This window comes from Pinus tabuliformis, chromosome 1_2, assembly GCF_031772625.1.
Source record: "Pinus tabuliformis cultivar Carrire ecotype Pingquan chromosome 1_2, CPIR1, whole genome shotgun sequence".
Lineage (NCBI taxonomy): Eukaryota > Viridiplantae > Streptophyta > Pinopsida > Pinales > Pinaceae > Pinus > Pinus tabuliformis.
Genome location: NC_142298.1, coordinates 1,023,580,734 through 1,023,606,827, shown reverse-complemented (window position 1 = coordinate 1,023,606,827; position 26,094 = coordinate 1,023,580,734). Strand labels below are relative to the sequence as shown.

At 36.3% G+C, this 26,094-nt stretch overlaps 1 long non-coding RNA gene across 1 annotated transcript in view; it reads right to left on the bottom strand.

Moving 5' to 3' along the window:
* The window catches only part of LOC149209602 (uncharacterized), a 77,817-nt gene that overhangs the window by 4,929 nt on the left and 46,794 nt on the right, over positions 1-26,094 (bottom strand). The gene's annotated exons all lie outside the window — the stretch shown is intronic.

Below are 26,094 nucleotides of genomic sequence, written 5' to 3'. Positions count from 1 at the left end.
TTTCCTATGGGATCCTGTTCAGGACGTGTGTTGACAAAAATATGTAATATTATATTTGAAAAAATAGCATGTCTCTAGGGTGAAGGAAGAGTCACACGATTACATTGTTTCAATTGACTATGATATTTTGTTTTTATGGAAAATTAATAGTTTAAACGTTCATTAATTATTATAAAATTTGAGTTGACATATGATGGGAGGGGAGGATGTGATAGGAGAGATGATGAAACATTAGATTATAGTAAATAATTTAATGAGTGTTAATTGGTGTTTTTATTCTTGTTAATTGGCACTATTTTAAATAATTTTATTAAAGCAGATATATTTTCTCTAAAAGGCATTGAATATGGGATTCATAAGCTCACTAATTGGAAAGCTAAAGATATTGAACGATACCAAGCTGAAATATTTAAAATGGGAAGGTCTATCCTCATTTTTCATCTCCACAAGCTTATCATTTTGGCAGTAAAGCATGGCTTCCCTAAGCCTTGGACGCAAAGCCATATTTTGCCTATCTTTGAAAGTGGGGACAAAAGAAGATTAGCCTTTGACTTGAAAGCGATGGTAAAAGAGATAAAGAGAAATTTGGTTTTAGGAGACCTCACTCCACTATTGACCACTTTGTCACTCTCAAGATCATTGCCAAGGAATGTCAAAATAGTAAAATCAATCTCTTCTATTGTTTTCTGGACTTTAGAAAAAGATTTGACAATGTTCCTTGGGATAAGCTTTGGAAAATACTTGAAGAGATAATGGTTCCTCCTAAGTTGAGTACTTTTGTGATTCACCTTTACGAGACTATTGTTTCCAAGCTTCAAACCAACAAAGGGTAGTATAAATATATTAAATGCAATATCTGGATTAAGCATGGGTGTCCCCTATCCCCCACCCTTTCTGGAATTTACATCGATAAGCTAGAGAAGTCTTTGGAAACTGTAGGTTGTTAGGGAACCAAGCTTGTTGGTATAATCATTACTCTTCTCCTTTATGATGATGATATCGTTCTTCTTTCTGAAGCCATGATGACCTAGACAAGTAGCTTAAGACTCTTCATGATTACTGCTCCAAGATGGGTATGACAGTTAATACCAACAAGACTAAAGTCGTGTAATTCAATCCAAAAATATCACCAATCGTAGTTTATTCTATTATAACAATTACTTAGAAAATGTTTAGGCTTATAAATATTTAGGTATTGACATTCCTCATTAGCTCAAATGGAATGATAGCATTGAGAAAATGATAATTGGAGGCTAGAAAGCTTATAATGAGCTTGAAAACAATGATAAGTTTCTCACTCTTTATATTTGGAGTTAAAAAATGTTCCTTTTATAAACTCTCGTCACCCTTGTTGTCTTATATGGATGTGAAGTTTGGGGTTACAGTATATGCAAAGAGTCATGGAGAAATATTGAGATCATTCAAAAGAAATTCATAACATACAACCTCAAGATCAAGGCAATTATTCCCTATCCTATCCTCCTGATCGAAGCTGGAATTTCCCCCATTAAAATCATGGCTATGTTTAGGTATCTGATGTATACGAAGAATCTTTACAAAATGGAATCTAAGAGGCTTCCCAAAATTGCTTCTAACTTTAATCAAAATCCACACTTGCACCTCAAGCGTGGGTGGTATAAGACTGCCCAATCTTGGCTCAACAACTGGGGAATAAAGGAGGAGATCATATTGCGAAGAAAGGATAGTATCAAAGATATTATTACCTCCAAATTTAATGATAAACTATGGGATAATAAGGAGTTGAAGGGAAAAAGGAAGCTAAGATATTATAAGGAGGTGATCAAACCCACCCTTGATAACCTGAATTATATCTCTTTTTTGACCAACACTAAGAAAAAAATGAACATCGCGAGGATAAGAACTAATTCTCATGAGCTTCGAAGTGAAATCGGGCAATGTTCTACTCCCAAAAATCCCTGGGATAATAGAATCTGACAACTTTGTCTTTGCAATACTAAGAGGGTTGAAGATGAAAAAAACTTCCTCATAGATTTCCCAGCTCTTACTCACATCGCTCTCGTTTCCCTAACATTTGTCACACTTATAATATTCTTGATGTGTTAAGTCAGCCCAACTATAGTGATCTTGGAGAGCTTCTTTACCTTATTTTTTATCATAGAAATAGATTTTGAAGAATCACAGTTAGATTCTTATTTTCTTAAGGTCCAATACACCAAATTGGTCTTAGTGGACAACATAAAAATTTTGTCAGAAAACCCCATGAACGAGAAGCTTGGACCTCTTGAATTACACAAAATATTAAATTTTTGGCAATGTTTAATATAAATAAATAGTTTTTAAACCATCGATGATGATTTATTAGAGTTTAAGCCATACAATTTCATAATGTAAAGTCTGTCAGATACTCTAATCATTGGTGCACACTCCTTCATTTACATGGCTTCAACGGTTTTCATACAATTGCAATGCCTCCTCAACAAGTGTATCTGTGTATATAAGATATGCACATACTGTATACCATGTTCGACCTTTACCTTCTTGTCAGAATATCATAAAATAGGATCACACTTCACACATCAAATTTTAATGCATAATGGTGGACATAACTTACCAAACACACAACTCAATGACCCATAATAAATGAAATGAAGTACCAACCAACATTATTCACTACTGGAATCCTTAGGTTTCAACACTAATATTGGTATATGAAAGAAATCAAACTGCATTCACCCAACATGATGAGAAATATTAGCATTAGTTATGGTTCATAAATTTAGATTTGGTAAATTTCATCACATTTTTAAATAATATTTCATATATGTATTTTATAGTAGACTCAATTAATATAACCACCAATTTATAGATGGCCAAGACCAAGCATATACCATGAAAGACTCAAAATAATCCTCCTTAACATGAAAATATCATGTCAATGTGCATGTCACAAAATGTAAAAAATATTACTTTGTACAATAATGAAGTCTTACACAGTGGCCACTTTGTGTGAGGAAACCTCACATATTGAGATCCATAGAGGATTTGCACAAATATCATCACATGAATAACGACAAAAGATAGATAAAAAATTGAAACCTCTCAACTAGAGAATATAACATTTGTAGATTCCTTTTGTCATCCAATTCTAGAAAAGTTGCACTTTCTTGCCTCTCTTTTATGAAGCTTGATATGTAGTTTCCAAATGAAATTGTAAGTTTCATTCATGCATCTTAGAGGAGCCTACCTATAACAATTAGAAAACAGTTTTTTAAAATAGTTCATTATAAAACTCTCTCAAAACATAATCAAACTAAAGGTTTCTTCCATTTAAGCTTAAGGTCCTCCAACAAATTCTAGGACAAATATTGTTGGCAACATCTACTTCCATGTCTATTAAATATCAATAAGATTGTTGAAATTATGTCTTCCAAACCTCAAACTTGATAATTTGTTACTCTTGGGATTGTCTTGTGGAAAGTTATGGTGAAAAGTATTTGTTCATGGTGCAAATAGTAATCAATGTTCAACCATAAGTCAAAAAAAAATTTATTGTGCTTGTGTACATTAAATTAAACTTGGACAACATCGGTGGTAAACAAGACCTTAAGAAAATTTTCTAGCATGTATCACATGAGACAGAATAAAAACTATGTCCAATAGAAAAAGGAAAAAAACCACAAAAAGTTGTGTGACGGTAAAATAAAATTCTCCTTATTATGAAATAGATGTAGAACTTCAGACATTGGGATCTCATAAAAGTTGTTCTCCCTCCTTCAAATGCTCATAACTCTAATACCTACTACGTTATGGATGAAGTATAAAGAGTCAGTATTTTAAAAAACATATGGAAATAATACCCAATAGAAATTTATCTAAGATAAGAATAAAACATTCCTTTTGAGATAATCTTCATATAAAGCATAGCTATAACCAATATGTGCATATACAAAATACATGAACCTATACGAAATATGTGCATATATGGAAGTCACACAACTTCTATATATGCACATCTTCTGTATTGCATATATATGTGCATATATTCCATATATGCGCAACTTCTATATATGCGTATATCTTTTGTATATGCAAAACTTTCGTATATGTGCATATACGAAAGTTGCGCATATACAAAGGCTACGTATATATGTAGGTTGAAGTTGTGCACAACCTCCATATGTGCACATATGTCTTAGCCATTCATTTATCCTCTTTGAAATCCTTTTAATGACCACCTCCTAGCCATTCTAGAGAGTGGCCTTATACACTTTTCTAGTGCCTCATTGAATGTTGAAGTTGTGCACAACCTATGTACAAGCACAACTTTCGTATATGCATAACTTCTGTATATGCACATATACGAAAGTTCTGCATATACAAAGATATGTGCATATATGAAAGACGTGTTATACAGAATATGTGCACATATAGATGTTGTGCAACTTCTGTATATGCACATCTTTCGTATATGTGCATATCTTCCATCTATGAGCTTCTTACATATATGTGCATATATTTTGTATATGTGCATATCTGGAAGTTTCACATATATAGTAGATGCATATATACAGAATATATGTGCATGTACGGAAATTAAGCATATACGGAAGGTATGTGCATATACATAATATATGTGCATATATAGAAGTTGTGCATATACAAAATACATGTGTATCTTCCGTATATGTGCAACTTCCATATATGCGTAGCTTCCATATATGTGCATCTACCGTATATATGCAACTTCCATATATGCACATATACAAAAGTTGTGCACAACTTCAACCTCCATATATGCACAACTTCAACTTCCATATATTCACAACTTCTATATATGCACATATCTTTCATATATGTGCAACTTTTTCATATGCAAATATCTCCCCCTCTGCCACTCCAGAGCACGTCACCAATTCCCCCCACAAACAAACAATGGTTATTTCTTCCTAAACTCACCACCACAAATACTATGTCAATACAACAAGTTCTTGCTCTAAGCCACCCCATACCAGACTGAAGAACCTTCCACTAGTTAACAGAATCACCACAACACAAGGACACTAGGCTCTTCATCAAAACTAAAGCCACCATTAAATAGAACAATGTGTTCACACGCCACGCATATGCCTTCACACATGTTTACATGTGAGGCAAACACCATGACACCAACTCGTTAAATGCCATTGAGCCCATATGGGTGGCTGGCATCCACCGCCACCCAGTACTTCTTGGTTCGCTCAACCCCATCGGGCTTACATAAAAATAAAAATAAATTAAAAAAATAAAAGTGTTAATATAATTATAATTAATAATTAAACTATCATCGATCCATCTTAACTTTGGATTTACCAAGCACTAAGAGGGATCAAATATCTTGATGTGCAAACTTCTTTTAAAGTGAAAAGAGATTTGATCTCTCTCGACACTTGGTATATATAGAGATAAGATGGATCTAGGCTAGTTTAATAAGCTTACTATTGCTTTCTATTAATGCTCGTTGCACCAAGAGAGGCTCTCTAGCCCAGTATGGAAGAGATGTTGTAATTTAAGTCATTTTGAAGATTATTCATACACTATAATTGTTAAAATTAAACTCACTAAATAAAGTGGATTTAGTTTTTGGAAACATTAAAGATAATACTAATATTAGTAAAACGATATTCATCTTATATATGAATAAATAAATAATATAAACATAAAAAGAAATCTTTTGCACAAATATTACTTCCACAAAATACCGACCTAGATCCATCTTAACCCCGAATCTATCAAGCACATAGAGGGATCAAATCTCTTGAGATACAAACCTCTTTTAAAGTGAAAATATATTTAATCCCTTTTGGCGCTTGATATATCTGGGCTTAAGATGGGTATAGGTTGGTTTTTATATACACATATACCATATCTATGTTGAATCCATCTTTCCCTCTATCTCCCTCTTCTCACCTTCTCTATTATCTCCCTCCCTATCTCCCTCCCTCTCTCCTCTTCTCTCTCAAGTCATCTCTCTTTCCAGTATTTTCACACATTTGAATTGGAATTTGCAACGTATTAGTAAAGGTCTAGTAGCACAACTTTTGTCAACAATAGGTGAAAGAGGAAAGCCACTAGATTTTTTTTGTGCATGAGAGATGATAGATCTGATGACTATATGTTTGTGAGTATTGCAAGTGAAATGAGATAACCATCTATCTCCTCTATGGTCAAAGTAATTTCTTGTATTGTTTACCATAAACCAATTAAATTAAAGTTTTTTTAGATGATAATGTGGAGGTCATGAAAATGCTCCAGGGTATGGTTGTAGCTTCTGATTTAGCAACCAAAATTCTATATACTCAAGAAGGACCAGCATTTTGTATATGGTTGATGAAAAAATATAGGACTATGAACAATCCTTGTACTAGGTTGATTTGAGAGTGTTGGAAGCATTAGTGATGGGGGGTGGGGTTCTCTTTTCCAAAGGAATCACATACATTTTCATGTAAGGAACAGGGCATCATTTATTTTCTTGAACTACATTATAGGTAAATCAAATATTTTAGCACAAACATGCATGCAAATTTTCCCTCCAGAAGCAAATATGTGTTAAATTATGAACTTCTTACTCTTGATTTTGTCAAAGCCCAGCTCTATTTAGTAAGGAGAAAGCAATCATAGGAGATTGGCAGAGGAAGAAGTCTATGGGGGATGATGTGTAGGGTATAACAAAGATAGTATGAGACAAAGCAAAGCACATTGATTGGTTGTAAGCATAATACTGAAATGGGTAAGTATTCCCTCAACACATCACAATCGAAATCAATATGATGGAGAAAGAGGAGTTCACTTTAATTTTAACCAACTCTTTTGTATTACTCTTATTCCTTTTGTTGTATTCTTCATTATATTTTTGTGAAATGTTAATTTGGAGCTTTTAATATTGATATGCAAAATTTTCATGATGTGAGTATGTTGCATGATATAGGACAACGTTGTTTAATTTTTTCCGTTCTACTTTCACTGATTTCACACCTTTTTTTTTGCTATTTATTTTCGCATGTTTTTAGCTTTACTATTCCTGCATTTCACCCTACCAGATGTTAAGGTTCAAGTGGTTGTGGTTATGTACTTTGAACCCCTTGGTGTGTTTTTGTCTTTACCTTCTTCTTGTGTATATTGTTTTGGAATTTTTAATTCATCTGATGTCTTTCTTTGGGTTGCGATCTTTCGTTTGTACAGAATTAGGTTTTTTAGTGCCTCCAAATCTATTATTGGTTATAGCTATGCTTCATAAGAAGAATATCTCAAAAGGAATGTTGTATTATTCTCTTAGATATCTTTCTATTGGGTATTATTTCCATCATTTTTTTAAAATACTCAGTCTTTATACTTCACCCATAAAGTAGTAGGTATTAGAGTTATGAGCATTTGAAAGAGGGAGCACAACATTTGTGAGATCCCAATGTCTGAATTTCTACATGTATTTCATAGCAAGGAGAATGCTATTTTAACCTCACATCGTTTTTTGTGTGGAAGTTTTTCCCTTTTCTGTTGGACATAGTTCTTATTATATGTTCTGTGATACACACTAGAAATATTTCCTAATGTATTCTTTACCACCAATGGAGTCCAAGTTTAATTCAAAGTTCATAACCACAACCACATTGTTGATGAATTATGGTTGAACATTAATTTATATTTGCACCGTGAACAAATACTTTTCAACATAACTCAAACTAGACAAGCTCGAGAGAAACCAATTATCAAGTTTGAGGTTTGGAAGACATAATTTCAATAGTATTCTTGATATTTGTGATATCAAAGCAGATGTTGCCAACAATATTTGTCCTAGAATTTGTAGGAGGACCTTAAGCTTAAATGGAAGAAACCTTTAGTTTGATTATGTTTTGAGAAAATTTTATAATGAACTGTTTTAACAAACTATTGTCTAATTGTTATAGGTAGGTTCCTCTAATATGGATGAATGAAACTTACAATTTCATCATTACCCTACTCCATTCAACTCCAATGGAGTAGGGTAATGATGAAAACTACAAATTGTACATATTTCCAACTCTATAAAAATTAAAAGCACAGTACATACTACCTATTATTATTATTATTAGAGAAGGAAAAGAGTTGTGGTAAAAGTATGGATTTTCATCTTGCAGATTTCTTTTATGATGACTTCAATGGATCGTTATATGTGACAAGCATATATGAAAAAGATTTAGACAAATTTGAGACTAGCCACATCTATCCCATATGCGACTTTGTGGGCATTTGAATTTAGAGGTTATGGATGCTTGAAGAAAATGTCTTCAGTCTTGTCTTGGGTTGAATTCAGATGTAAATGAATGTGAGGTAGTGGTGGAACTTATAAAAGTGGTAAGGATTTTTTGATAGTGGAAAAATTAATTAGATTGATCAATTCTATATTTTCTTTACAGGTGGGACAGATAAGTCAATAATGCAATGAAATCATACCAAATTATTCTCATTTTTCAATCTATAACTTGTTAAGTACGATGTTTTAAAATGGATGACATATCAGCTGCAGTTCATGTGATGATGTTTGTAAAGATCTTATGTGGATCTTAATATGTGGGGCTTCCTCACATGAAGTGGCCACTATGTAAGAATTCATTGTTTTACCAAGTAATCATTTTTACATTTTGTGACATGGACATTGAAATGATATTTTCATGTTAAGAAGGATTATTTTGAGTCTTTCATGATGTATGCTTTGTCTTGGTCATTCATAATTTTGTGGTATATATTAATTGAGTCTACTATATATATATATGAAATATTCTTTAAAAATGTGATGAAATTTACCAAATATCAATTTATGAACCATAACTAATGCTTATATTTCTCATCATGTTGGGTCAGTGCAGTTTGGTTTCTTTCATATGCCCATATTAGTGTTGAAACCTAAGGATTTCAGTGCTGAATAGTGTTGGTTGGTACTACATTTCATTTATTATGGGTCGTTGAGTTGTGTGTTTGGTAAGTTATGTTCATTCTGTATTAGAATTTTGAGATCCCATTTTATTATATTTTGACATGCAGGTAAAGGCCAAACATGGTTGATGGTATGTGCATATCTTGTATACACTAATACCCTTGTTGAGGAGGAATTGCAGCTGTATGCAAACTGATGAAGCCATGTAAATGAATAGGTATGCACTAATGCTGAGAGTATGATGACAAAATTTACATTATGAATTTTTATGACTTAAAATTTAATAAATCATCACCATTGGTTTAAAAAATATTTGTTTCTATTACACATTGCCAAAAAGTTAATATTCAAGAATCCATTAAGTATTTATATTGTGTGTTATAGAGGAGTGGTTAATAATGATAAGGACAAATTTTTTTAGTAAATTTCCATAAACGTATGCTAAACTAGCAAATTGTACTCTCTATTTGACAAGAAATTCTTTCATTGCGTGTAATTCAAGAGGTTAAATCTTCTCATTCATGGGGTTGTTTGACACAACTTCTATGTCGTCTACCTTATTTTCATTTTGTGATTGTATTTCCTTGCATTTGGGAAGCGCTTCCAAAAAATTTTCATCCATTGAAGCCTTGATATCCTTCAATTTTCCCCACAGAAGAGCGTAGAGCCCTATCATGATCATAATTATGCCCAACACATTGTATTCAATGGATCAACACTATTTGTGCAACTATTAATCTCCATATCCATTTAAATTTTAGGAATGGTGCAATTATTAATCTCCATCTCCATTTCAATTTTAGGAATGATAGAAAAAGGGTTAAAAAATATCATTTATGTTCTATAAATTCAACATATTAATATAAATTCAATAATATATCATTTCAACATAGTGAGTAGGCAGTTAAAAATGTTAATATTTTTTTTATGTTACGCCTAACACCTACATATCTCCTGATAATAAGATGTAGAGAGTTTCTCCAAACAATGATTTATATTTTCAAAACATAATGTAGATAATGAATAGAATTATTCATTTATTAATTACATTTTTTTTAGTTACAATTTCTAATTCTTTTTAAAATGATTTATTTTTCATAATACATTTAAGGTTTTTGGTTAACATCATTTGATGCCTCAAAATTATCTCGAAAGTTTTCAGACGTCATTTTTCCAAACTGGGTCCTACCGATAGAAATAGTCTTATGAGCTGATTTCTCCACTTTTTCCACTCTAAAAGCATCGACATGAATGAAAAACAATATAATGATCCAATCTAGGTCAACGGTGTGGATGTTCAGGGCTGAGTTACAATTTCCATGGTAGATGACATGGAAGTACATATTTTTAACATACTGATAAGAAATCATTAACATTCGAAAACCTAAAAATCTAGAAGAATTGGATATGATTGCAGGAAAGATAAAATATAAACCAAGATTTGGATATGACCTAGCAAGCCGATGTGTCTGGCTTGCGAATGTCGTGCAATATCATGATGAGTCATGGGTGTGAGACTACTATGTGTCTCTGGCATAAAATGGTACATCTTATGAGTTCCATAACATTGTTCCTAGAGCTTATACTGAGATGAGAAAGCTCTCGATGAGTAGAAGATGATAATGACCTCCAATTGGGTGTGTTATGTTATGTATGCTTTGAAACTTTGAAATCTTTGGCATTATGAAATAAAAACCCATATTTGTTGGGATTCGGCCATGAACCACTTGGTGAAAATATATTATATTGTTGAGATATGAATAGAAAATATTGAATCATATTGAATTAAGGTCATCACAAATCAACAGGGTTACCCTCTACAATGATTGTCCTACCCATGGGAGTTATCTTCCTTCTCTTTTTTTGTCGTAGGTTCAATCATTCCATAATGTTTGTAGAACAATCTATTTGTGCACACAATAATAATTATATATGAATGATTTGCTTCAACTAAATAATTCATACTATAATTTGAGTTTGTGATTTTGAGCACAAACACAAATTTTCCACTCACGATAATGTTTCTTAAATTCTAGGCTTCCTTTCAAATATACTATGTTACGAAATAACATTTTTTCTATGAAAGCATAAACTCATTCTTATAATAACCAAATTAGCTTGTTACAACTCGATAAATTAATTTGTATTGTAATTAATTCATTTGAGTAAATTTACATCTTCTCAATTTATTAAAAACCAAACTTCTAATCTTAGTTTTGAATTTCCTTTATAACGAAAACTCAAGCCATGAAAGTTAATATAAGTTGATGTTTGTGAGACCTTTGTAATGTAAGTTGTATTGTAATTTAATTCATTTGAGTAAATTAAAAAACTATCTTCTCCCCCTGATCAGGGTGTGAGCTAGCAGACAGAGCCATTAAGGTTGTCATAATGAAAAGCACAAGAAGGGATGGTTCCACTGCCTCCCACACATTTGACATGCAGGGCGTGGTGGCCGTCGGCAGGCTTAAGGCAAGCAAGAGGAGGGAAGGTGGCATTTGCATGCAATTGAGTTTACTGACTGCAAAGAGAGAGAATAATTTGGAGGGTGTAAGCACAGAGGTGACGACGATGAAAGAGGAGTGGCGACTTCGGGAAAGAGATGAGATACAATGTCTTCAAACATAGATAATTGGGTATGTTAACTAGCTCAGCCTACATTCTGTTATGCTTCCCTACACTTGGTCTAGTAACTCGGGCTTTTATGGGGGCACAGGGTATATGTGGGCGAGTAACTGGGGCAGGGGAATTAGCCTGGAGGAGGTGGTCTACGGAACAATCCCAATCCTATTGGGTTTGCTTGGTTGTCTCTTAAGTTTGGCATTCTACTATCTCGCATGGGGATTATAGGGATGGGATGGGAGGGAGTCTGCCTGAGTGATTTTTTGTTTATTGTATGCTTGGAAAACCTGGGAGTTGAAGGTAAGGAAGTGGCAATTATCGTTGTGGTCAGACCACTCCAATTCCTAAAATGCTCTAATGCTAAGGCCCTAAGGAGCGTTAGGCGAGGGAAGCGTGTCATGAGTCAGGGTCTTCTTTAATGGGGGGAATTGGCACATAGAGAATGTTGGCTAGGCTAGCTTAAGCCAGTTGCTAGGAAGCCGGGTAGTGAGTAAGCTAGGGGCATGATGCCTTGTGGGTGTTGGGGTTCAAATGTTAGGTCACAGGGAGGATCTGAGTCATGCTAAGCAGAGGCTAAGTCAAGGGGAATGGGGGCAGAGGTAGTCAACGAGGGACAATGGAGATGAGGGGCACGGTTCCTTCAAGCTTGACCTCTGGGTTGCAAGTTTGGTGGGTGTCCATGCACCTCACCTCCAAGACCATAGTCACAATGCGAGCAAGGCAGGGGTCATGCATGGGCATCTCGGGAGTCTCGGGTGGAGGTCCCTTACGCTCGGGGGTTATGCGCATAAATCATGGGTGACAGATTTGTTGCATTGTCAGAACTGTGGGATGAAGGCAATTTAGAAATTAACATTTTAGAAATTATGGTTTCTTGCTCCCACAACAGGTCAGTCGGGAGGTAACTTTCCTTATCCAAGAAAAGCACAGAGGTTTGTTTCAGACCAATGTTTGAAGGTGCCCGGAAGGTACAGGGGTATTGTGGCTATGGTTCGAGCAACGATTACCAAGGGCCGCAGGAAGAGACTGCGAGGGAGCGAGGCCGAGGTTGAGCCAAGCACCATGGGCAAATGTCGGGGCAGGAAGCTCGTGGCCAACCTGATCTAGGAAGCAGTGGTTGCATATGCAAGGGGCACCATAGGGGAAATCAAACGGCTCATAGCCGAATGGGAGGAAAATATAAATCGTCAAGCGAGTGTGGAGCCAACAGACACAGAGGATTGGAAGATATTGACTCCAGACTCGGGACACACCAAGGTCAAGAGGCACAATACAAATAGTCCATTTATCTATATTGGCTCATGAAATGCCTTCTGGGCAAGGCCATGGAGAAAATTTGGATGATTTTTGTCTAGGACTTTCCAAATTATAAATAGGACTTTCAAAAACTACAATTTCAATTGTAGAAGTAGGATGGCCACCTAGATCATATAGAGAAACATTTCCCATGCCTATTCATGCTAACTGAGATTTTCGGCTCCAACATTAAAGATACGGCCCTAGTGGCTTCGGCTTCCACCGAACAGGAGGAATAGAATGTTGACTCTTAGTCCTTTTTTTAATTTGTTTTCATGCATATAGCTTCTAATTTACAGTTTACAGTGATATATATGTATAGGCATCTAGAATATGGTTGTGGACAAGACTATCAAGTTTATATAGCTTGGATAGATAGAATAAGTATTTTTTGCTACTAGACAACTTAAACTGCGGTTAGGTGGTCAACAGACGTGGTTTCTCGCTGGGCAAGTTGAGACCACCTAACCAGGATATATGTGTGTAACTTGCTTACTTATTTTATAATGAACAAGAAGGATCTACCAAGCTTAACAAAACGAAAAAACTCTTTTCTCAATTTATTAAACACCAAATTTCTAAGCTTAGTTTTGAATTTCCTTTATAGCCAAAACTCAAGCCATGAAAATTAATATAAGTTGATGTTTGTGAGGCCTTTGCAATGTAGCTAGAGTACTTGTATTTCAACAAGGTTCCAATAACTCCACTAGGTGTTTCTATGGTCTTCTTACCTATTTTATATTTGATTAGTACTTTATTTTTGAAGTGAAATAAATATCTATATGCCTTCCTCTTAACCTTTGTATGGTTGCAATAAAAACCTAATGTTATAAGGAAATAAATTCCAAGCATTTGAACTTCCACTTCAAGTTTAAATGAATGTCTAATAACTCATAGATTGTTCAATGCAATTTAAATGCTACTCTTTATTGAACTTAGAAAAATATTTGAGATGTTGGCCTTGATATTTGGATTTATATTCTTAAAAGCTTATCTTTATGGTATGTTAATATTGTATCTAAAATGACAAGGATTGGGAAAGTAAGGTGCATATGCTACCATCTATTTGTTTCCTACAGAAAAGTTGTAAACTCTATTACAGTTATGCAATTTGTAAGATTTTAAGATCATGGTGATAATTTACAATGATAAATTAAAAGTTGTAATTGATAAATAATAATTTAAATTAAAATAAATTATGAGAGTTTACACAATTTTATATATAATATTGATGAATATAATTAATAATTAAAATAAAATATTTATATATAAATTAATTTTTAATAAATATTAATGAAAATAACTCATAAATATTAATACTGACCCATTGTAAGAACAACAAGTCTTAGGTTGAATACACATGAGTTCTGCTTGTATCAGCTATATAATATATTTTGTTTTACTGTGGAGACGATATAAGTCACATTTTTATTAAAACTATTAACATAAAAAATTATCCATGAAAAATGCTTTTATGAAAGGCACGGTGTTCATGCTTGTCCTGCACACCTTTGGTTTCTTTAGGATGTCCTTGACTTCGAGGAAGCAGGCAGCTTCTTTGAATGTCAAATAGCAAATATTTAATGACTCTGAAGAGCCAACCGAGAGAACTAGGTGAGTAGCCTTCAGACTTTCAAAAGAAAATAAAAAAAATCCGGAAGAGTCCATAGGAGCATTTGTATCTAGCAGTTAACTGCCACTGCATACCTGTAACATGCACTCAAGGACTGATTTTGAATGCTTTTGTCTCCTAATAGGTTGACAGGTTTGTAACAGAATCCATCTGATCCATTGGCAGTAACCTTATCAAGGGTAAGTAAATGGCTTGAAGCCTCTTTTTCGTATTTGGTTGAAAAACTCAAATGTGACATTTGATCAAAAGCTAGTACTAGGAGCTGTGCTTTATGTCCAAATCAATTGCCAGTTGTGATTAACCAGTTGTTTAAGATCATCTTGCAAATTGAAACTGATTTTTAACTTGAACTTATGATTCCTATATAGGAGCGATACACATATAGTTTATGGTCTGCTAGGATAATGATGGTGTTGATTAATTTTCAAAATTTTAACGTGGATGCTCTTTTTCTTTTTAGGTTGTTCTACAGTTCTGCTTCCAACCAGGATTGTCCATGCATTGAACCTCAATGTGGAAGACATAAATTGTCAGCCAAGCACACAATGTGGTATTTTTCCAAGCATGCAATTCTCATCCAAGCACGCAATGTGGTCTTTTTCCAAGCACACAATGTTTATCTATACAAATATTTTTTGTTGTAAAACGCATCATGGAAGTGATGGTCATGGTTGAAGGCTTGTATTTTATCTAGTCCATGGTTTTCCGACTTCCAGTTGTACAGCAAGTGATAAAGCTATGATAGATTAATTTACCTTTTGTATAGGCATCATTACACGAAATGATGCTCTGGAAGCACAAGGGAAGTATTATTCAATATTGTGGCAGTTTCCACGGTCTTGAGGAAATAGTTCTAGCATTTTGTAATAAATTGAATATAATGAAATCCATTGCAGTGAATTTTTTGCTAGCAATCTGTTATATTTCTAAACTTTTGATGTTCAGCTCCACTCCATTTGGTAATCAATAAAATACAAGTTTAGGAGTTCTTTGATGGAACCTCAGAAAAAGGCACTATTGTGAGTAATTTGCATCTGTCTGGAAATCAAATTGTTGAGACGATTGCAGGATTGGGATTCTGTAGATTCTGCTACTCTCTGCTGTAGGTCTCACTATGTCATCTTGTCCTCTGCATCATTCCTCATAATGTCTAAAACCACTCACTCCGCATTCATACTGAAGCTTGTGCAGGAAGTTCTTGTCTGAGCTACATTTCTCAACATCAATTACCTCGACTTGAGCTCCATGGTTCTCTTGTCCCTCTTCAAAATCACCATGCTACAATCTAGCATCCAGTGCTTCTAACCACCTAATAAATTCTTCACCAATATTTCTCCCATCTTGTGCTCATTCTACTATTCCTCCCTCAACTGAATTTGCAGGGCTTCAGTAACGGATTTGCACACTATTGACTGTATACTCTAGAGTGCAAGAGCCAAGGTTTAGTTGGTAATAGATTTAATTCATTTTGGATGGGAATATTCAATAGATTCACCTCACTCAAGAAGTTAGAAAAAAACTGGAATTTCACATAAAATTTTGACAAGAAAAGTCTTCTCTTTCAAGAGAGCTATGTTCTAAAATTGTGAGAAATATCGTGAGCCACTGAATGACTTAGTAATTATGCACTCTGGTAACCTATGCCAGTGCCAGATAGCTAATCCACTTCTTCTACATTACATCACTGATAAATAAAGCACAAACAAAATTTTTGGATCCTCATTAATCCACTTCTCTATATAAACCCGTTCATAAGTTTGGCCAGATGAAATAATCACAGGGTCAGACATTAGTTGCAGAGAAATTGGACATCTGAATTCTTCAGGAGGTACTGGAATGCTTCCTGAGCTTCCAGGAATTTCCTTTCCAGCTGTATCAAATGAGTGAAGCTTTGAAGCACGACGTTCAATGTTTCTTCCATTCCTACTAACCTCACCAATGCAATCTCTGATGGATGGAGAACATGGACCTGAGTTTGGGGAATTAGCACCATATGAATACTCATTTTTGAAGAACATAGCGTGCTTTCTTAAAAGATGCAAGAGATATATGATAATGGACTCCTTCTTCTTGCCTTTATCAGAGCGGGATTTATCAAGCAATATCTTTAAGGCTCTTTTTTCTGACAACACAGCTCTTGAAGACATAATATTTAGCTTAGTAGCCACCCAACGAAAAACATCCATTTCTGATGTATCATTTCCACTACTGGGATCCTTATCTTGCCGCAGCAATGAAATGGCTTCATCACCAACTTCTTTTTTAGTTCGTTCAAGTGCAAATGTTGTCCCCTCAAGCTCTTTAACAATTTCAACAATCTGCATGAAGAATTTAATAACCATAAGCAACAATCAAAGAAATTCTACTATCTTCAACAATACACCAGTTACAACAAATGAACTTGATATATTAAAAGTGTGCACAAAAGGCATTTTTCAATATGTTCAAATATCAAAATTACATCTGCCAAAAATCAAAACAGATGGATTTGCCAACAGGGCATAAGTTCACTGGTGAGGTCAACAGAGCGGTAAGCCATCCCCCAGGGTTCGCTTCTCACTGTGGTCTTTTCCCACCCAAATGGCACATCTCAAAAAGAGACGAAGGCAGGTGCTAATCTCAAGATGATTTTTGTGGAACAGTTGCCCCTCAAACCTGGCATGAAGGCTGAAGAAAGTTCAAGTTGTGCAGTATCGGCCCCCAACCTTGGGGTGTGTTTTCTGAAGCAACATCCCAATAGAAGAAATAACAGATAGATAGGATAAAGGTAGCTCAGAAAAACCCCTGCCTTATCTCTTTCTATAAGCAGGGCACTGTTGTAGGACATTAACAAACCTTAGAATTAGGAAAGGCTAGAAACTAAATTACTTTGCATTACTTCCACGTTTTCTGATAGATATAATCCTACCTTCCAGTGGCTAGTCGAGCCCTTACATTTGCAATAATATAATCTTGCCTTCCAGTTACTCGTTAAGCTCCTGGAATCACTTTTAAGTTTTTCAATACGTCTTACAATGATACCTAAAATGTATGTTTTTTTAATATCACACCTCAATAATACCTGAAATGTTTATGGTTGACATAAATCTGCAATTTATACCAAAAACGTCTATGCTTGAGAATTTATAAATCAATAATACCTAAAACGTCTATGCTTGACACATAGATCTGCAATTTATTTTCTGCTCAAGTGTATATGTAACCTAAAGTTGTTAGGTCTATGCAATAGTGTTTATTAAATGCACTCATCCTTTACGTTACTTCACGAATAGTTTGATTCGGATGCATTGAAAAATGTCCTGCTATGTATAGCATAATCCTTTATTTACCATGGTGTTTCCTTTTGCCACATAGGCAGTCTAATTTTTGCTGACACTCTCGAGGGTTGATCTATTCATAGCAATGTAAGTATAGTTGATCTAACATATAGAAATTATTAAGCATCATATTGAGACTTGGCAAAACTTGACATGTGAAACATTGATCAAATCATTCAAAGTTTAAATGGAGTATCGCTCCTATATAGGAATCATAAGTTCAAGTTAAAAATCAGTTTCAATTTGCAAGATGATCTTAAATAACTGGTAAATCACAACTGGCAATTGATTTGGACATAAAGCACGGCTCCTAGTACTAGCTTTTGATCAAATGCCACATTTGAGTTTTTCAACCAAATACGAAAAAGAGGCTTCAAGCCATTTACTTACCCTTGATAAGGTTACTGCCAATGGATCAGATGGATTCTGTTACAAACCTGTCAACCTATTAGGAGACAAAAGAATTCAAAATCAGTCCTTGAGTGCATGTTACAGGTATGCAGTGGTAGTTAACTGCTAGATACAAATGCTCCTACGGACTCTTCCGGATTTTTTTTATTTTCTTTTGAAAGTCTGAAGGCTACTCACCTAGTTCTCTCGGTTGGCTCTTCAGAGTCATTAAATATTTGCTATTTGACATTCAAAGAAGTTGTCTGCTTCCTCGAAGTCAAGGGGATCCTAAAGAAACCAAAGGTGTGTAGGACAAGCATGAACACCGTGCCTTTCATAAAATCATTTTTGATGGATAATTTTTTATGTTAATAGTTTTAATAAAAATGTGACTTATATCGTCTCCACAGTAAAACAAAATATATTATATAGCTAACACAAGCAGAACTCGTGCGTATTCAACCTAAGACTTGTTGTTCTTACAATGGGTCAGTATTCAAAGCAGAAAATACCAAGCTCACATAACAATTTTGTAACTTATCATTTAATAAATCATCCCTGAAAGCATGCTAAAAAATCAATACTTGATGATCATTCAGCATATCAAGAACACCAAAGCAAGCTGAGATGGACAGAAAAAGAAAAGATACAAGCTTTCCATTTATACTCGGTCAAGGAATCCAGGAAAAAAGGAAAAGGAAATATAATTGCACCATGGTGCACTGATTAAATCCAGCCATAAAAGGAAAGAACCTAGAATTATGGCGAGAAAGCATACACCAACACATTCTACATTACATCACTGATAAATAAAGCACAAACAAAATTTTTGGAATTATTTGGGAATTATGTTTTAAATAAAAAATGCCAAGATTTAACTGGAAGGCCCTGGAGACAATTACGGTCAACTTCCCCAAAAGGCATTCCAGATTTATGCCAACTTTGGAGCAATCACTTGATGGGCCAGAAAGTAGCTGATTAATGTCAATTCTGGCAAGTTATCTTTTGAAAATGCGACCTTTTGCGACATCACCAGATGTAACTCCAAAGCAATACTGCAACTGCATGCAATGCCACAACGAGGGCACTTGTAAGTCTGGTCAGCAAATCTTGCTACCTTGAAACCACGACTCATGCACCGTTCATGGGTTCATCGCGAGTCTCTTTTTGTTTCAGAATACAGGGACTTGGTTTATTTGCTTAATTATTTATGATTAAAATGACACAGGGTTTGAATGAATAAATAAATGTTCTGTGATACCAAATGCTACCTTGAAACCACGACTCATGCACCGTTCATGGGTTCGACGTGTTGAACGTGCCTGGTTTTCGCCTGGCTGGTGCAGGTGGTGAGCTGCAGAGCGTCGGAGTGAGTTTTTCCGTTGTGCTGGTGAGCTGCAGGCGCTCCTCTCCTTATGAGTCGAGCCTCGTTGTCGGTCCTTATCAGTCGAGCCTGCTTACGCATCCTTAACAGTCGAGCACCTAAAGGTCCTCTCCTTAACAGTCGAGCTTGCTTACGCATCCTTAACAGTCGAGCACCTAAAGGTGATGGCGGCCCGTTCTGTGAGTTTTCGGAGTGTTCTGGTGACCTGGTGAACTGCAGGGGAGGGAGCTGCAGGGGAGGGAGCTGCGGAGTGCCAGGTCGAATTGGTTAGGAGCAGCGCGCGAAAAACCGGAATTCGAATTGAAATTTCGGAATTAACTCACGGCAGACAGCGATCCTCCTGTCAGACGGAGTTAATGCGGGCGGTGGCGGAGCTCGCGTAGGGTGGCGAAGATCGTGGTGGCGGAGGTGGGCGGAGCTCGCGTAGGGTGGCGGAGGGCAGAGGAATTGTCCGGTTGCCGGAGCCGGAGGTTTTTCCGGGCGGCACCGGAAATCGGACAAGCTCACATAACAATTTTGTAACTTATCATTTGATAAATCATCCCTGAAAGCATGCTAAAAAATCAATACTTGATGATCATTCAGCATATCAAGAACACCAAAGCAAGCTGAGATGGACAGAAAAAGAAAAGATACAAGCTTTCCATTTATACCCGGTCAAGGAATCCAGGAAAAAAGGAAAATGAAATATAATTGCACCATGGTGCACTGATTAAATCCAGCCATAAAAGGAAAGAACCTAGAATTATGGCAAGAAAGCATACACCAACACATTCTACATTACATCACTGATAAATAAAGCACAAACAAAATTTTTGGATCCTCATTAATCCACTTCTCTATATAAACCCGTTCATAAGTTTGGCCAGATGAAATAATCACAGGGTCAGACATTAGTTGCAGAGAAATTGGACATTTGAATTCTTCAAGAGGTACTGGAATGCTTCCTGAGCTTCCAGGAATTTCCTTTCCAGCTGTATCAAATGAGTGAAGCTTTGAAGCACGACGTTCAATGTTTCTTCCATTCCTACTAACCTCACCAATGCAATCTCTGATGGATGGAGAACATGAACCTGAGTTTGGGGAATCAGCACCATCTGAATACTCATTTTTGAAGAACATAGTGTGCTTTCTTAAAAGATGCAAGAGATATATGATAATGGACTCCTTCTTCTTGTCTTTATCAGAGCATGCTTTATCAAGCAATCTCTTTAAGGCTCTTTTTTCTGACAACACAGCTCTTGAAGACATAATGTTTAGCTTAGTAGCCACCCGATGAAAAACATCCATTTCTGATGTATCATTTCCACTACTGGGATCCTTATCTTGCCGCAGCAATGAAATGACTTCATCACCAACTTCTTTTTCTGTTCGTTCAAGTGCAAATGTTGTCCCCTCAAGCTCTTTAACAATTTCAACAATCTGCGTGAAGAATTTAATAACCATAAGCAACAATCAAAGAAATTCTACTATCTTCAACAATACACCAGTTACAGCAAATGAACTTGATATATTAAAAGTGTGCACAAAAGGCATTTTTCAATATGTTCAAATATCAAAATTACATCTGCCAAAAATCAAAACAGATGGATTTGCCAACAGGGCATAAGTTCACTGGTGAGGTCAACAGAGCGGTAAGCCATCCCCCAGGGTTCGCTTCTCACTGTGGTCTTTTCCCACCCAAATGGCACATCTCAAAAAGAGACGAAGGCAGGTGCTAATCTCAAGATGATTTTGGTGGAACAGTTGCCCCTCAACCCTGGCATGAAGGCTGAAGAAAGTTCAAGTTATGCAGTACCGGCCCCCAACCTTGGGGTGTGTTTTCTGAAGCAACTGCTTCATCCCAATAGAAGAAATAACAGATAGATAGGATAAAGGTAGCTCAGAAAAACCCCTGCCTTATCTCTTTCTATAAGCAGGGCACTGTTGTAGGACATTAACAAACCTTAGAATTAGGAAAGGCTAGAAACTAAATTACTTTGCATTACTTCCACGTTTTCTGATAGATATAATCCTACCTTCCAGTGGCTAGTCAAGCCCTTGCATTTGCAATAATATAATCTTACCTTCCAGTTACTCGTTAAGCTCGTGGAATCACTTTTAAGTTTTTCAATACGTCTTACAATGATACCTAAAATGTATGTTTTTTTAATATCACACCTCAATAATACCTGAAATGTTTATGGTTGACATAAATCTGCAATTTATACCAAAAACGTCTATGCTTGAGAATTTATAAATCAATAATACCTAAAACGTCTATGCTTGACACATAGATCTGCAATTTATTTTCTGCTCAAGTGTACATGTAACCTAAAGTTGTTAGGTCTATGCAATAGTGTTTATTAAATGCACTCATCCTTTACGTTACTTCACGAATAGTTTGATTCGGATGCATTGAAAAATGTCCTGCTATGTATAGCATAATCCTTCATTTACCATGGTGTTGCCTTTTGCCACATAGGCAGTCTAATTTTCGCTGACACTCTCCAGGGTTGATCTATTCATAGCAGTGTAAGTATAGTTGATCTAACATATAGAAATTATTAAGCATCATATTGAGACTTGGCAAAACTTGACACGTGAAACATTGATCAAATCATTCAAAGTTTAAATGGAGTATCGCTCCTATATAGGAATCATAAGTTCAAGTTAAAAATCAGTTTCAATTTGCAAGATGATCTTAAATAACTGGTAAATCACAACTGGCAATTGATTTGGACATAAAGCACAGCTCCTAGAACTAGCTTTTGATCAAATGCCACATTTGAGTTTTTCAACCAAATACGAAAAAGGGGCTTCAAGCCATTTACTTACCCTGGATAAGGTTACTGCCAATGGATCAGATGGATTCTGTTACAAACCTGTCAACCTATTAGGAGAAAAAAGCATTCAAAATCAGTCCTTGAGTGCATGTTACAGGTATGCAGTGGCAGTTAACTGCTAGATACAAATGCTCCTATGGACTCTTTCGGATCTTTTTTGTTTTCTTTTGAAAGTCTGAAGGCTACTCACCTAGTTCTCTCGGTTGGCTCTTCAGAGTCATTAAATATTTGCTATTTGACATTCAAAGAAGCTGTCTGCTTCCTCGAAGTCAAGGACATCCTAAAGAAATCAAAGGTGTGCAGGACAAGCATGAACACCTTGCCTTTCATAAAAGCATTTTTCATGGATAATTTTTTATGTTAATAGTTTTAATAAAAATGTGACTTATATCGTCTCCACAGTAAAACAAAATATATTATATAGCTGACACAAGCAGAACTCGTGCGTATTCAACCTAAGACTTGTTGTTCTTACAATGGGTCAGTATTCAAAGCAGAAAATACCAAGCTCACATAACAATTTTGTAACTTATCATTTAATAAATCATCCCTGAAAGCATGCTAAAAAATCAATACTTGATGATCATTCAGCATATCAAGAACACCAAAGCAAGCTGAGATAGACAGAAAAAGAAAAGGTACAAGCTTTCCATTTATACCGGGTCAAGGAATCGAGGAAAAAAGGAAAAGGAAATATAATTGCACCATGGTGCACTGATTAAATCCAGCCATAAAAGGAAAGAACCTAGAATTATGGCTAGAAAGCATACACCAACACATTCTACATTACATCACTGATAAATAAAGCACAAACAAAATTTTTGGAATTATTTGGGAATTATGTTTTAAATCAAAAATGTCAAGATTTAACTGGAAGGTCCTGGAGACAATTACGGTCAACTTCCCCAAAAGGCATTCCAGATTTATGCCGACTTTGGAGCAATCACTTGATGGGCCAAAAAGTAGCTGATTAAACTTGTGTCAATTCTGGCAAGTTATCTTTTGAAAATGTGACCTTGTGCGACATCACCAGATGTAACTCCAAAGCAATACTGCAACTGCATGCAATGCCACAACGAGGGCACTTGTAAGTCTGGTCAGCAAATCTTGCTACCTTGAAACCACGACTCATGCACCGTTCATGGGTTCATCGCGAGTCTCTTTTTGTTTCAGAATACAGGGACTTGGTTTATTTGCTTAATTATTTATGATTAAAATGACACAGGGTTTGAATGAATAAATAAATGCTCGGTGATACCAAATGCTACCTTGAAATCAAGACTCATGCACCGTTCATGGGTTCGACGTGTTGAACGTGCCTGGTTTTCGCCTGGCTGGTGCAGGTGGTGAGCTGCAGAGCGTCGGAGTGAGTTTTTCCGTTGTGCTGGTGAGCTGCAGGCGCGAGTCAGTCCGTTCTGTGAGTTTTCGGAGTGTTCTGGTGACCTGGTGAACTGCAGGGGAGGGAGCTGTGGAGTGCCAGGTCGAATTGGTTAAGAGCAGCGCGTGAAAAACCGGAATTCGAATTGAAAATTCGGAATTAACTCACGGCAGACAGCGATCCTCCTGTCAGACGCAGTTAATGCGGGCGGTGGTGGAGCTCGCGTAAGGTGGCGGAGCTCGTGGTGGTGGTGGAGCTCGCGTAAGGTGGCGGAGCTCGTGGTGGTGGAGGTGGGCGGAGCTCGCGTAGGGTAGCGGAGGGCGGAGGAATTGTCCGGTTGTCGGAGCGGAGGTTTTTCCGGGCGGCAACGGAGACCGGACAATTCCTCCGCCTCGCTAGACTACTCCTAGGAAATATGGCTCGGCATTCATTCACCATTCATTCACTGTTTCTCTGGTTCCTGTTTAACAACAATCCGTATCAATTCGTGCAACAACTCCCAGATTTGATTTACAGTTAATAAATGTTATGTTCCGTCTTTGCCTCCACGTATTCCGCTGCGGGCGAGAACTCGATCTGAGAATGCTGCTCGGTTTCTATTTCTAACTGAAAGGAACGCGATGCGAGACGGTGCCAGTCAAATGGTTTCGAATTGGGTATAAATTACGCAAGTTTCAAAGTTTCTCGTCCATAGACCATGCACTTTGAGGATTTTCTCCTTCTCTTGAACGTCAACGACCAGATATAACTATCACCTCGTTCAACCTTCACGATGGCCAGGGGCATGAAAGTTCAACCCTTCTCAGCTAATCGAAACTCGGTTAATGCAAGCACTGTAGGATGATTCAGAAAAACACAGATTCTCGGGATCGAAGTCTCTTTCTGCAGCGCTGTAAGACTTCTGACTATAAAGGCAATAGTCTACTGCACAAACGATTTTATTATCAATAAATTTGAACCTCTGAATTAGTTCAAGGGTCCATACTTCAGACTCACCTCACCTCCCCGGTAGTACGTCTTTTACTCAATAACCTTCGACAACCAATCTGATAACAGGTTAGGGAAATCAGGAAAGAATATTTCGTAGAAATGGGTAAAAATATACCTTTGTAACCGTTGTGGTTACCACCACAACTTAGATTTTCAGCATATATCGATATGGAAGGGTTCCTTCATTATTTAAAGATGACAACGTCAAAGCAACTGCAATTGTTGAATGTCTGAACAGATCACAGCTTCTGCATGTTCGGCCCCCAATCCTCGTCGGCTTCGATAAAGTACAGGTGGTCTCAATTGGTATAATGTTTTGCCGACAGACTTGTATTTTTCGTTCTGTTTGAATATTCCAGTTAACAACACGCCCAACGACGAATCAAAGAGATAACCGTTTTGCCCCCAGCGCGCCACAATCCGTTGACTAAGAATCTTCTGCAAAATTTCCCGTCCAAAGTTCTGGATGGCCACAAAACTAGTGGCTCATCGATCAACAGGCGGATAAACTACGCAAAGTTCTGGATCGCCACAAAACTAGTGGCTCATCAATCAACAGGCGGATAAACTACCCAATGTTCTGAATGGCCACAAAACTACTGGATCATCAATCAACAGGCGGATAAACTACGCAAAGTTCTGGATCCCCACAAAACTAGTGGCTCATCAATCAACAGGCGGATAAACTACAAAGTTCTGGATCGCCACAAAACTAGTGGCTCATCAATCAACAGGCGGATAAACTACCCAAAGTTCTGGATCCCCACAAAACTAGTGGCTCATCAATCAACAGGCGGATAAACTACCCAAAGTTCTGGATCGCCACAAAACTAGTGGCTCATCAATCAACAGGCGGATAAACAACCCCAAAGTTCTGGATCGCCACAAAACTAGTGGCTCATCCATCAACACGCTGATAAACTTCCCGCTCTGAAACCACTGTAAATACAAAAAGCTGGTAAACCAAATCAAATATATATTATGTAATTTTAATTTTTTTTAAACGATGTACAATATATTTTAAAATAATTGAATTAATTTCTTGGAATTTTTGGACTCCAATAACTACCTAAAAACCCAAAATTAATATCGAAAATTAATATCGAAAATTAATTATGTAACCACTTATACAAGGCTTCTCTACTCTGCCCAAATTATCAGGATTGCTGTTAGACCAGTCGTGGAATGGATTGTTGTCAAAGTATACCTAGTTTCTATGCCGATATTTTGAGAATTGGTTTTTATAATATTTTATTTTAGCTAGCGTGGCTAGCTTAGTTAATGGTAAAGAGTGTTTCTAATTTTTTGATTGATTTTATGTCTTACAAAG